At 38.9% G+C, this 12,782-nt stretch overlaps 1 pseudogene; it reads right to left on the bottom strand.

The window, feature by feature from the left end:
• Nucleotides 1-3,759: 3,759 nt before the first annotated feature.
• On the bottom strand, nucleotides 3,760-10,995 carry LOC129560826 (regulator of microtubule dynamics protein 2 pseudogene; annotated as a pseudogene).
• Between the last annotated feature and the right edge of the window lie 1,787 nt (nucleotides 10,996-12,782).

Here is a 12,782-nt window from a genome sequence, read left to right as displayed (position 1 = left end):
TAGTTTAATCAGGAAGACTTTCTTTGGAAGGTCAATGTAAGTGAATTCTCACTCTGTTAAAACTCTTTATCCTGAGTTAAATTTAGGATTGTATTCATATGATAACTTAAAGCTCACATACACATTTGTGCACGCTTATCTCTTTAGTTCATTCATCTAGCTCATACTAGGCATGAGTATTGACATATTTACTGACTGAGCCAGTGACGCACTTCATAATGAGTTCAGCATTAAAAGTGTTTCACTAACGGGAATGTCTTCACTTCTTATCAGGCAGGGTAAACACTCCGGGAAAGTACAAGCTAAAAATAAGTATAATTGAATCTGTTTATTTTGCACTTAAAGAGACCTTTTATTTTAACTTCAATGTCATTTTAAATAGATTTATTCATTTTTGTTGTTTATTTATGAAACGAACATTTATTAAGATCCTAATGTGTGCTAAGTGTGAGGGAACAACAGTGAATAGCAGACAGAATCTCTCAAACGTATGCAGCAAACAGACTTGTGGTTCTTGTCTATTTGTTTGAAGAAAGAGAACACAATGAGTGAAATGAGCAGTTGTCTGTGTTATTTCTTCCTGGATAATGCTAGTTAATATAAAAAAGTGCTACGCAGGCATAGCTAAAACATTTAAACCATTTAGAAAGGAGTGAGACGAAAAGTGAAAGAAATAACCCTACCCTAGTTCCCAGTTTATTCCCCTAAAGAGGATCACTGTTTTAATTTTCTTATAACTCTTCCTGGAAAGAAAAAAAAAAAAACAAACATATTTTCTTGCTTACTTAGGGAAAACAGATGATAATTATTTACTTCTGCTTTTTACTGAAATCATAGCATCTAAATTTTCCATATTAGCACATGGATATTTACCTCATTTTTATGGCAATGCAGTATTCTGCATTCACTGTAATTAGTATAACAGCTCTCCTATTGAGTAGTTCAATTTTTCTATTGTTTCCACTATAAAAACATTTTAATAACTATGTAATAGGCTGTAATAAATAACTGGTCAGTGGAGAATGCCATAGTATATTTAACATATTCCCAAATTATGATATTAAATATTATTCTGATCCTGTGATCATGGCATAGAGTCCAGTAGTTCAGTAAGTCTTATTTCTCTGTGTGTGGAAGGACCAGAGAGTCTATCATAAGATAGGGAGTGAGGTAAGCAGTAAAAAAAATCACACTTGCAAAGTGTCAATTTTTCACCCTGCTCTCCTTTTCTTGAAGCAGAGATAAGTGAATTTCCATAACAATGTCCCTGAAAGCATAGGGAAAAATTCCTTTTGCCTGTTTTGTTAACCTGGCACTGGGGCAATGGAAATTACTTTTGACCACCAATTTGGGCTAAAGCTCAGAATTTTCCACCATCACCTCCCTGATGGTCACGTTGCCTTTGGAAGGCGGGTGATACAAAGCTGGGCAGTGATTCTGCTCAAGGTCCGGGGTCCACAGAAGGCATCACACGGAGGCCGACAAGGAAGTGAAGGCGCTCGTCTGAAACGGCCCACCAGATGCTGCGCGGCGTCCTGTCAATGCGGTTCACTTAATTCCGCCAGAGCCTTGCTGACAGCGTGGCAGTTTTCTCCTGTAACTGTCAAAGATGCTTTTGTATTGGCAGGCTCAGCAGCTATCACTCTTTCGTCTCCTTTTTATTTTTTTCTTCAAGCTCACATGATCACAGAGAAGCCGTGAAGGACTAATCAATAAATCAACATGAAGATCTAACAAAGAGGAAACGTATATGAGCTAACTCATTTTATTGTTTTAAAATATCCTAAGGGGACAAAGGGCTTCCCTTGAAGCTCAGTTGGTAAAGAATCTGCATGGAATTCAGGAGACCTAGGTTCGATTCCTGGGTCGGGAAGATCCCCTGGAGAAGGAAATGGCAGCCCACTCCAGTATTCTTGCCTGGAGAATCCCATGGACAGAGCAGCCTGGCAGGCTGCAGTCCATGAAGTTGCAAGAATCAGACATGACTTCACGACTAAACTACCATCAAGGGGACAAAACACAAGAAATGATCTACTTCTAGCACGGTGATGCTTCACATCACTTAATTTCTGCCTTTCCATGAGGTTGGGAATGTGAGTTACATATTTTCCTTTTTAATTATCTATTTTAAACTAGAGAGTGTGTGGCTAAATATGTTGTATTCTTTCCTTAAATCTCCAGGATTTCTGACAATATTTTCCCTAAGTGTTGAAAGTGATGCTCTCTGAAGCTGAAAACGTTAAAGTTCTAACAGATCAATGTGTGGACGTAGCAGAACCAAACTCAAGACTTAAGCTGTGAAAGAGAAGAACTAACAGACTGAAATATCCGGAATACAGTTGTTCAGCTGGGTTTTGACTTCAAACAATTTTGACACATAATATGTCAGAAAGTTTCTTTCTCAAAAATAAGATTCAGTCTCTTAAAGAGTTAGCTTTTTATAAACCTTTACATTTGAAGTTGTTTAGATTCAAGAGAAGTTGAAAAAAAAGCAGCATTCCCACATACCTTTGAACCATGCTTCCTTAAAGGATAACACCGTACAAAAGTATTGTATGCGTAGCAAGAGCAGCAATATGACATCAATACACCACGTTTATACAGTCTTTTCTCTCAATCCTACACCCTGACAACTGTGGAATTTTCTCCATCATTACAATTTTGTCATTTAAAGAATGTTATAAAAGTTAAATGAAAAAGCGTATAAGCTATTTAAAACTTTTCAGAGAGAGACTCGGCATATCCTCGAGTCACCCATTTGGAATATACCATTCAATGCCTTTTAGGATACTCACAGAATTGTATAACCCATCACCATAAACTAATTTTAAAACATTTTCACCCCAAAAAGAAACCCCATACGCATCATGGCCTCTCAAAAAACTCATACAGCATCAGGAAATCAAGAGTTACTTTCTACTTTCTGTCTCCCTGGATTTTTCTATTCTGTGTATTTAATATAAGTGAAGCCATACAATATATGATCTTCTGGTTTTTTTCAACTGAAAAATAATGGCACCAAAGTTCACATTTTAGCATGCTATAGACTTCCATTCCATTTTTATTTCTGCATAATATTCTGTTATGTTTATATACCATAATTTATTTATTTATTTATTATTCAGTGGAAATTTAAGTTGTTTAGTTGTGGGCTGTTATGACTAACACTACCGTGAACAATTGCTTTCACCTTATGTGTCTGCTGCAGTCCATGAGGTCACAAACAGTGAGCGACTACTGAGCAGCTGTACTTAACTGAACTGAGAGTCTGTTATCTACTTGTTGAGTCATCTGGTAGTGAAAAGTGAGAGTGAAAGTAGTTCATTCATGTCCAACTCTTTATGACCTCACGGACTACAGTCCATGGAATTCTCCAGGCCAGCATACTGGAGTCGGTAGCCTTTTCCTTCTCCAGGGAATCTTCCCAACCCAGGGACTGAACCTAGATTTCCCACATTGCAGGCAGATTCTTCACCAGCTGAGCCACCAGGGAAGCCCAAGAATCCTGGAGTGGGTAGCCTATCCCTTCTCCAGCAGATCTCCCCAACCCAGGAATCGAATCAGGGTCTCCTGCATTGCAGGCGGATTCTTTACCAACTGAGCTATCAGGGAAGCCCGCGACATCTGGTAACTGCACATTTTATGGGCAAATCACATCTTGCTCAACTTCATGCTATGAGTGTTAAGTAGAGATATTTTCATTTTTCTATTATAAATACCCAGGAATATAATTGCTGGAACATATAACACATATTCAGCTCAATAAGAAATTGCCAAGAATATGTAATTCAACTTAGAAAACCCAGGCTGTAGTTCTTCAGCCTTAAGCAAGTTTTGTAGAGCTCCCTGTATAGCTGAGGATGGTATTTTTCCAAACAGAGTAGCAGCCATGTTTTTGCTCAACCCAGTTCAGTTTTGAGAGAGTGCAGCAGTGTCTTCCCTTGTTTTATCTAGATGTTCCTTGAAGTGTTATTGGTATTTGATTTTGTCTTGTAAGCTCTCAAATTCAGATACATAGAAAACCACGTATCATAGACGACAATGTCCATTCTTGAGTGTTCTCTTAATAGCTTTTTCACCATGTCTTTGCAATATTTGCATAATGCTTCTTTTCTTGTGCTTTTGTAGATAGCTCATACATATCTTCAGAAGCAGGAGCAAATTGCCAAATAAACACCATTTCATCTCTAAACTTTTCTATCTGGTCACAAAAGTAGTTCAAACTCTCAATCTTGCTGGACTCATTCACGTGTAAATTATCAGCCATCTGAAGAAGGGCATCTAAATTTAATTCCTCTGCATGGGTGTTAGATGTCTTAGGGACTGGAAAAGAACTTGCTCATTAACAAATCAGATGTGGTCTACTACAAATTTAAACTAATCAAAGTTTTTTTTATTTTTTCAATTATCCTTTTTTCTTTTTTTATGTGAGGGTAATGTGCTCAGATTTGAAGGTAAAAACCTGTTTCTGCAAGATGTATTCCACTAGAAGCACAACAAAGCTAATCGTGTTATTGGAGAAATCCATTTCCCATATGTCACTACAAAATGATCTTTAAACATGTACGTTTATATTTTTCCCATTAATAATAAACTATAATCTTCAGATATTTCTTTAAATAAAATATTTTGATCAATTCAATGAAGTGAACTCTAGTGAGTGCAAAAAAGAAAGAAAATAAAAAAATCGCCAAGCAGTCTCCAGAGTAGCTGCAATGATCTCACATCTCCCAAGAAATCCTTCAGGATCTAGTTGTTCCATATCCTCATCAGAACTTGGCATATGTGTGTGTGAATCATATATATTTATCATACACACTCACACACACTCACTAGTGGGAAAGAGCCTGCCTGCCAGTGTAGGAGACTTAAGAATGTGATCCCTGGGTCAGGAATATCTCCTGAAGGAGGGCGTGGCAACCCACTCCAGTGTTCTTGCCTGGAGAATCTCATGGACCGAGGAGCCTGGCGGGCGACCGTCCATGGGGTCTCAAAGAGTCAAGTGTGACTGAAGCAACTTAGCACGCAAACACATGGAATTCTTCAGGAATAAGTGATATCTTATCATGGCTTTAATTTGCGTTTCCATGATGGACAACAATATCAACTACTTTCCTGTGGACACTTGGTGTCTCATATCCTCTTCCCTGATGTCTTTCCCATCTTTTGCTCGTGGTCTAACTGAATTGTATCCTTACTGTATCATTTATAATTATGGAAGCAATTCCTTGGTCAGTTACGTGATTTGCTGATATTTACTCCCCATCTGTGGTTTGCCTTTTCATCCTCTTAGCAAGGTCTTTCAGAAGTCAAGTGATTTTAATCTTGGTGAAGCACAATGTCTTGATTATGTTTTTAATGGACTGTGTTCTTTGGAGTCATATCTATGAACTCTGCCTAATCTTAGGTCACGTGGTCTTCTTCATGTTTTCCAAAATTATAATTATGCTTTTTACACTTGGACCTATAGGTCAATGTTTTAAATACAATGTAGTTTTAATGAAGATTGACGCTTGTTTGCTCTGCTTACAGATGTCCATTTTTCCCAATATGATTTATTTAATACATTTCTTCACTAAATTGCTTCTGCTACTTTGTTTAAAAATCATGTGTGTGTATTTGTGCTCAACTATTTCTATTCTTGACAATGTTGACTATTTACCTGAGCCTTGTGATCCTGGAAAAGAGAGAAGGTTCAGAAATCCCCTCAACTTGTGTGTTCCCGGAAGGTGGATGTCTCACTTGAGGTCAACTTGCTTTTCTGGAAGACACCTAAGGAGGTGCACTGTGCCAGCTGGGGCTGAATCAGCCAAAGTTCAAGTTCAAGGGCATCTTAAGGAAAATTGGATTCAAAGCTTTTGGTTCCCATTGATCAGTGGGGACAAACAGTTCAGATAATCATTTATAAAGAAAGAAACGGGAATTTGGAGGGACTATTTCTAACTTTCTCAGAGTTGGAAACAGTGTGGCTCCCTAAGGCTAACCTAAGTCACAGGGCAGGAGATGTACCTTTAGCAAAACCACTGCTATGCTGGATATCAGCTGCTTTGCATGAGAAAAACAGATATCATCAGAGATGTGACCTTATAAACCCTGAGTTTTAACCCAAATTGTTGCTCAAGAAAATTGTCGTCGCTTCCATACAAGTTTAACAAAACAAATAGAAATACATGTATACATGTATATTATTGGAATATTTTTTTTCTTTTCTTGAAGGGGCATTCTTTTGGAAAAGCCCCAAAGAAAGAGGAGTATCTCCTATCCAAAAAAAAGAGAACATAGGTGGAAACTGACTACTTTCCAATGTGACTGCATAACTACTTACTCCTTTCCTTATGACTTCAGGTCCTTTAATGTGTAGGGAAGTGAGTTAGTGAACTGCTGGACTCTGCTGACGGAATACTGTTCACAGTATAATATCTTTGATTTTTCTTTTGAAATGAATTCAATATCCTTCTCTGATATTCCTCACTGATAAAATGTTTGTCACTACATATTACACATTTATCAAAATGCTGCTATAATAGAAAAAATAGAAAATTGGAGCTACTCAATAAGCTAGTTATATTAATTATGGCATGTCCATAATATTGCATTGCCATGGAAATGAGAGAGATATATATTCACTGACACAGAAAATTTCCATATATAACTTCATTGAAACATAGGCCTGAACAATTATCATCCATTTTTTCTAACTAAATAGAATATACATATATATTTATATATATCTTTTTATCCAGAAAGAAAGAAAAGACATATAGACCATACTTAAAGCAAGTGAATGAGATTACCTAGAGAGAAACAGTTTTGTAGGAATGGAGAAAAGTTCAAGACTAAGATAGATAGAAAATAAAAGAAAAAAAAATTAACAAATGAACTAGGAAAAGATTAACCTGCAAGGATCAGAGGAAAACTATGGAAATGTGTTAACTTGAAATCCAAGCTCAATGGTCATTTCAAGAAGGAAGATATTTTAATTGTTATTGAGAGGGTTCAGAATATGAAGGGAGGGAGTGTTCTCTGGACTTTAGTCCAGAGAGATCTCTGGAGTTATTAGCTATAAAATCTCCCTGGGGAATAAAATGAACTGGAGATTGATTCAGAGAGAAGGAATGGAAAGTGTGAGTGAAGAATACTTTGAAAAGTCTGCTGTTAAAGAATAAAACCTGGTAAGATGGTAACTGGAGAGAGATATAAAGTCAAAAGAGAAGTTTATTTGCTTTAACGAGACGTTCTAAGGTAATCTGCATATTTAAGGGGAAGAAATCAGGAGAGAAAAAGAAGTTCATTCAGTAGGAGAGAAATTGGGAGCCAAAGTAAAAGGAAAAAGATTCTGTGGTTGACAGAATAATGACCCCCAGAGAGATCCACACCCGTGTCTCTGAAATCTGTGAATCTGTTACTTACATGACAAAGGTAGCTTTGCAGTTAGGGAAAGGATCTTGAGATGGAGAGATCACCCAGGTAGATCCAATGGAATCATAAAGGTCCTTAAACGTGAAAGAGGGAGACAGGAAAGGCAGAGTCAGAGGAGGAGACGTGATGACAGAAGCAGAAGCTGAGCGACACTCGTGATGGCTTTGAAGATGAAAGGCAGTCAAGGACCCAGGTGTCTCTAGAAGGTGGAGAAGGCATAGAAACAGCATCTCCCCCGGAGCCTCAGGAAACACAGCACTATGGACACCTTGATTTTAGCCTCTTGAGACATATTTTGAATTTCTGCTGTGTGTGTCAAGTTGCTTCAGTCGTGTCTGACTCTTTGCGACCCCATGGACTGTAGCCCGCCAGGCTCCTCTGCCCATGGGATTCTCCAGGCAAGAATACTGGAGTAGGTTGCCTTTCCCTTCTCCAGGGGATCTACCCGACCCAGGGAGCCAACCCACATCTCTTCCATCTCCTGCATGGGCTATTTCTTTACCACTAGCACCACCTGGGATTTCTGCCATCCTCCAAATGATGATAATAAATTTGTGTTCTTTTAAACCACTACGTTTGCATGATTTGTTTCAGAGACAATAGGAAGCTGCTGCAGCTTCTGTCTGGTCTATTTTCCTTAAAGGTTTCACGTCTGCAGTGTGTTTCTAGTGATGGGAGATTATTTCTTATTGACTTCTTTATTCATAAAACCATTTCGTTAAAAGTGCAGGCTTGGCTCTTCCTGAGAACATTGCTGTCTCTTACACACACACGTGTGCTCCGTCACTCAGTCGCGTCCAGCTCTTTGCGACCCCAAGGATTAAAGCCGATCAGGCTCCTCTGTCCGTGAGATTTTCCAGACAAGAATTCTGGACTGGCTTGCCATTTCCTTCTCCATCTCTTACAAATAAAGACAACATTTCAGTATCTACACAACTAAAATATTTTGTAGTCAGGTCAAAAATGAACCGTATAAAGTCAGATGTTTTCCTGTTGGTAATATATCATTTAAATATTGCAAACAAAGCTGATATTTGTTTCTTTTTCTTATCTCCCAAAGTTAGTCATCATTTATAAAATAAAATCCTGAGAAATTCCTGATAATGCAGTCTTAGGAGGGAATTTGCAGGAGTGATATTTGACACTCTTCTCTGATATATTAGGCATCATGAGTGGTGTTAAGGATTTAGTTTTTGTTGAGTCACCATATCTTACCCTTTCCAACTCATCCTCTGTCGGCCCTGATGGTTGGAGGACATCACTGACTCAAAGGACATGAGTTTGAGCAAACACTGGGAGATGGTGAAGGACAGGGAAGCTTGGAGTGCTATAATACCTGGGGTCAGAAAGAGTCAGACACAACTTAGTGATTGAACAACAACAGTCTTACCCTTTAACCCATCAGTAACACTGATAAAACTGTCCAACAGCAGATGCCATATACGCACAAGGGGGAATCCTTGTCTTCTCTGGTCTACAGCTTTTCGGGACACTAGTGTTGAGAAATGATTGCGCCCTTATTTGAGTTTCCATCATGCTATTATAAAATTTTTGTAATGAATAATAGTTATAGATTTACTTTATTATTTTACCTAAAGATGAATCAAGGATAGGAATATTCATAATCAATTTTTGCATTTCTAGCTCTAAGCACATTAACTGATATATAACAGGCACACAAGAGAGCATGAAATTGCATACAGTGCAGTGTTTGCTGTGGCTTTACCACACTGTTTGCACAGTATTGCCTATCTTTGACTATATTTTTATACCTGTGTGAGAAAAGTAATAATAGTACCTACCTTGCATGCCATGTTGAATATTATAGGCAACATTACATATGAAACTCTCAGCACAGTGTCTAACATAGCTTGCCTTCAGAAAAAGCCAAAATCACAATCATCCTGCAAGATCATAATCTAATAGTTAATGAATGTTGATATTGTTTCTACATGATTTTCTGAAATGAAATTCTATTGAACAAAATAAGCTATATTGCCTATCACATTTTATATGAGATACTTAATTGAAGGCAACAAATAAAGTATGAATAATTTAACCTGAGAGGAATGTATTAAAAGGATATTAAGTGATTCACAAATCCTCTAGGAAATCTAATGAACAGAATTTGAAGGCTACATAGAGAGAAATAATAATCTAAATCCAGTCAGTAAAGGACTTTCCTGGTAGTCCAGTGGTTAGGACTCTGAGCTTCCAATGCAAGGGTCAGGGGTTAGATCCTTGATCAAGGGACTGAGACCCCACATGCTATGGGGCATGAACAACAAATATTGAAAGAAAAAAATTAAGTCAGTGAAGTACTGGCTGCAGACATAACTTTTTCTACTAAATGCACCTCACCAACAGTGGACAACACAATATAGATCTAGCCTCTAGTGTGTATACTAGGCCATTCAGTCGTGTCTGACTCTGCAACCCCATGGGCGGTAGCCCGCCAGGCTCCTCTGCCTATGGGGATTCTCCAGGTAAGTATACTAGAGTGGGTAGCATTTCTCTCCTCCAGGGGATCTTCCCAACCCAGGGATTGAACCCAGGTCTCCTGCATTGCAGGCGGATTCTTTACCAGCTGAGCCACCAGGGACCTGGAGGTAACTGCTGTTGGTGTTTTTCTACCCATAGCAAGAATGGGTCCTGCTCAGTCACATTGCTTATGATTCCAAGTGTGGGCTCGGCATGTCCAGTTTGGGTTGCTATGTCATATTCCTTGCTTGCCTGCAAGAGAGGCTAAGAAATAAAACCTGGCATTTGTAGTTTTTACTGGGGGGAGATGAAGTTTTGCTTCCTGCAGTGTAATTCCCCAACCACAGAAAGGCAAATCCTAAGTGGAACAGCAGAAATAAATAGGAAAGTCCTCCATGTCTTACCATGTCTTAATATGTAGAATTCATGGTATTTCAAAGAAAAGTCAATTACAGTTAAAAATATGCTAATCCACTGTAAAGCAAGGGCTTCCTGGGTGGCACAGTAGGTAAAGAATCTGCCTCAGATGCAAGAGACACAGGTTCTATCCCTGGGTCAGGAAGATCCCCTCCAGTAGGAAACGGCAATCTGCTCCAGTGTTCTAACCTGGAGAATCCCATGGACAGAGGAGCCTGGCATAGGGTCGCAAAGGGATGGATGCCACTGAGCACACAGTGTATATCAGAGGGAGACCTATGCAATGCTCTGCGGTGACCTCAATGGGAAGGAAATCCCCAAGAGAGGGGATATACATATACATATGGCTGACTCACTTTGCTGTACAGCAGAAATTAACACCACATTGTAAAGCAACTATGCTATAATAATTTTTAAATATACTATCTTAGCTTTAATCATGTGTCAGATATAACACTCTGAAAGATCTTTTCAGCGGTAGACTAGCCCTCACCTCCCTAAAAACCTAAGTGCTTTCCCCCACTTCATCCTTGTTCCAAACGTTCGCAGTTCTTTCTCTCTCCTGCTCTTGGGCTCAGGTGAGGTGTGGCTCGAGAGTGATGGCTGAGACAACAGTGCGGTGGCTGGCACGCTGCCAGTGGTTGGTGAGCGGCTGAGACAGGTACTCAACCCAGACATATTCTAAAATCCCAGGAGAAACCTTAGAACCAATCCTGCATTTGGATGGTGGATATTGTATTCACTCCCTTGTTCTACACTCAAGTTATCCCCAGATTTCGCTCAGAAGGTAACCAAATTTAACCTGTGCCTCTGACAGGAAATGCATGGAGCCTCCACAAGCAGGAAACCGAGCAAAGCCTTCACTTGAACAGCTTTTTAAAGCAATTCTTTAAAATTTACCACTGGCCTTTTGTATTTCCCAGGGGCTTGTTCTTGAATGTTGTTCCAAAGAAATAATATTCCTGGGTTGAACATGGTGAACGCATAACTAGAATGGATGTGAAAGTCTTGACAAAAAGGTTTTCTCATGAGTGTTTCTGGAGAAGGAAATGGCAACCCACTCCAGCGTTCTTGCCTGGAGAATCCCAGGGACAGGGGAGCCTGGTGGGCTGCCGTCTATGGGGTCGCACAGAGTCGGACACGGCTAAAGCGACTTAGCAGCAGCAGCAGCAGCAGCAGCGTGAGTGTTTCACAAGTAATATAATGAATTCTCACTACAGTCTCCATAAAAAGTGAAGTTCCTTATTATGGTAAGGTATTCTTATTTACTCAGGATAATCAGAGGAAGCACCATATTTAAATATGTATCATTCTGAGTGTATATAAATATTCATATTATGCAGTTTATGAGTTACACCCTATGTCACTAAGCCCAGGGGTACAGTAACATAATTTAAGATACACATTCCACATTTCAACTTTTAAAACATTTGAAGTCAATATGAAATAGATGTTAACTAGCAATGTTCATCGGAGAAGGCAATGGCAAGCCACTCCAGTACTGTTGCCTAGAAAATCCCATGGATGGAGGAGCCTGGTAGGCTGCGGTCTGTGGGGTCGCTAAGGGTCGGACACGACTGAGCGACTTCACTTTCACACATTGGAGAAGGAAATGGCAACCCACTCCAGTATTCTTGCCTGGAGAGTCCCGGGGACGGGGGAGCCTGGTGGGCTTCCGTCTGTGGGGTCGCACAGAGTCGGACACGACTGAAGTGACTTAGCAGCAGTAGCAGCAGCAATGTTAATAAAATTTTCTCTTGCAATAGTCATCTGCGCACATAAATATAAATATTAAATAAATGAAATATTAAAAAGTATTTGTTAAATATATTAAATATAGTCTTATAAGAGATAAATATGCTTTTTATTCCATAAATATTAAAAACATATTAGCTGTCAGTGTATGGTAGATTAAATTTATTTCTAATGAGTTAAAATTTAAAGCAAAGTTTAAAGATTCTTACATAAAGTTCTGGTCAGAAACAAAAATAAGTCATGAATCTACTCAGCAAAACTTTCTAGAGTCAATATTTCCCTAACAGTGCATGCCAGTTTCTGATGGTTTAAAACACAGATTTATTGAGGAGAACCTTGCTAACCTGAGGACCTCTGATCAGTAGCATGATCAGTGGATAATGTAGGAAAAATCTAGAATTTACATGAGAGCTAAACATTTAGTTTACATCAATTTGGAATTGGTAGTGCCTCCTATTTCCCTGAAGAAGAGGGGAAAATGTGAAAGAGATCGTGTGTATATATGACACAAGGGGAGAGACACACACATCCAGAGGACACGCATCCTACGCCTAGGGTTCAAAGTTCAACCAGTAGATCCTTCATGCTGACAAGGATAAAACACAAAGCCCTTAAACCAAGTCTTCTAAATACAAAATGGAAGAAGTCCCAATTAATTTGATTTATCAGAAAAAATCACAGATACAGATACGCAATGACAATTGATATTT

The sequence above is a fragment of the Moschus berezovskii genome, chromosome 10 (genome assembly GCF_049115385.1).
Source record: "Moschus berezovskii isolate FMDL1 chromosome 10, NW_MosBer_1.0, whole genome shotgun sequence".
NCBI lineage: Eukaryota > Metazoa > Chordata > Mammalia > Artiodactyla > Moschidae > Moschus > Moschus berezovskii.
This window is presented reverse-complemented; position numbering and strand designations above follow the sequence as displayed.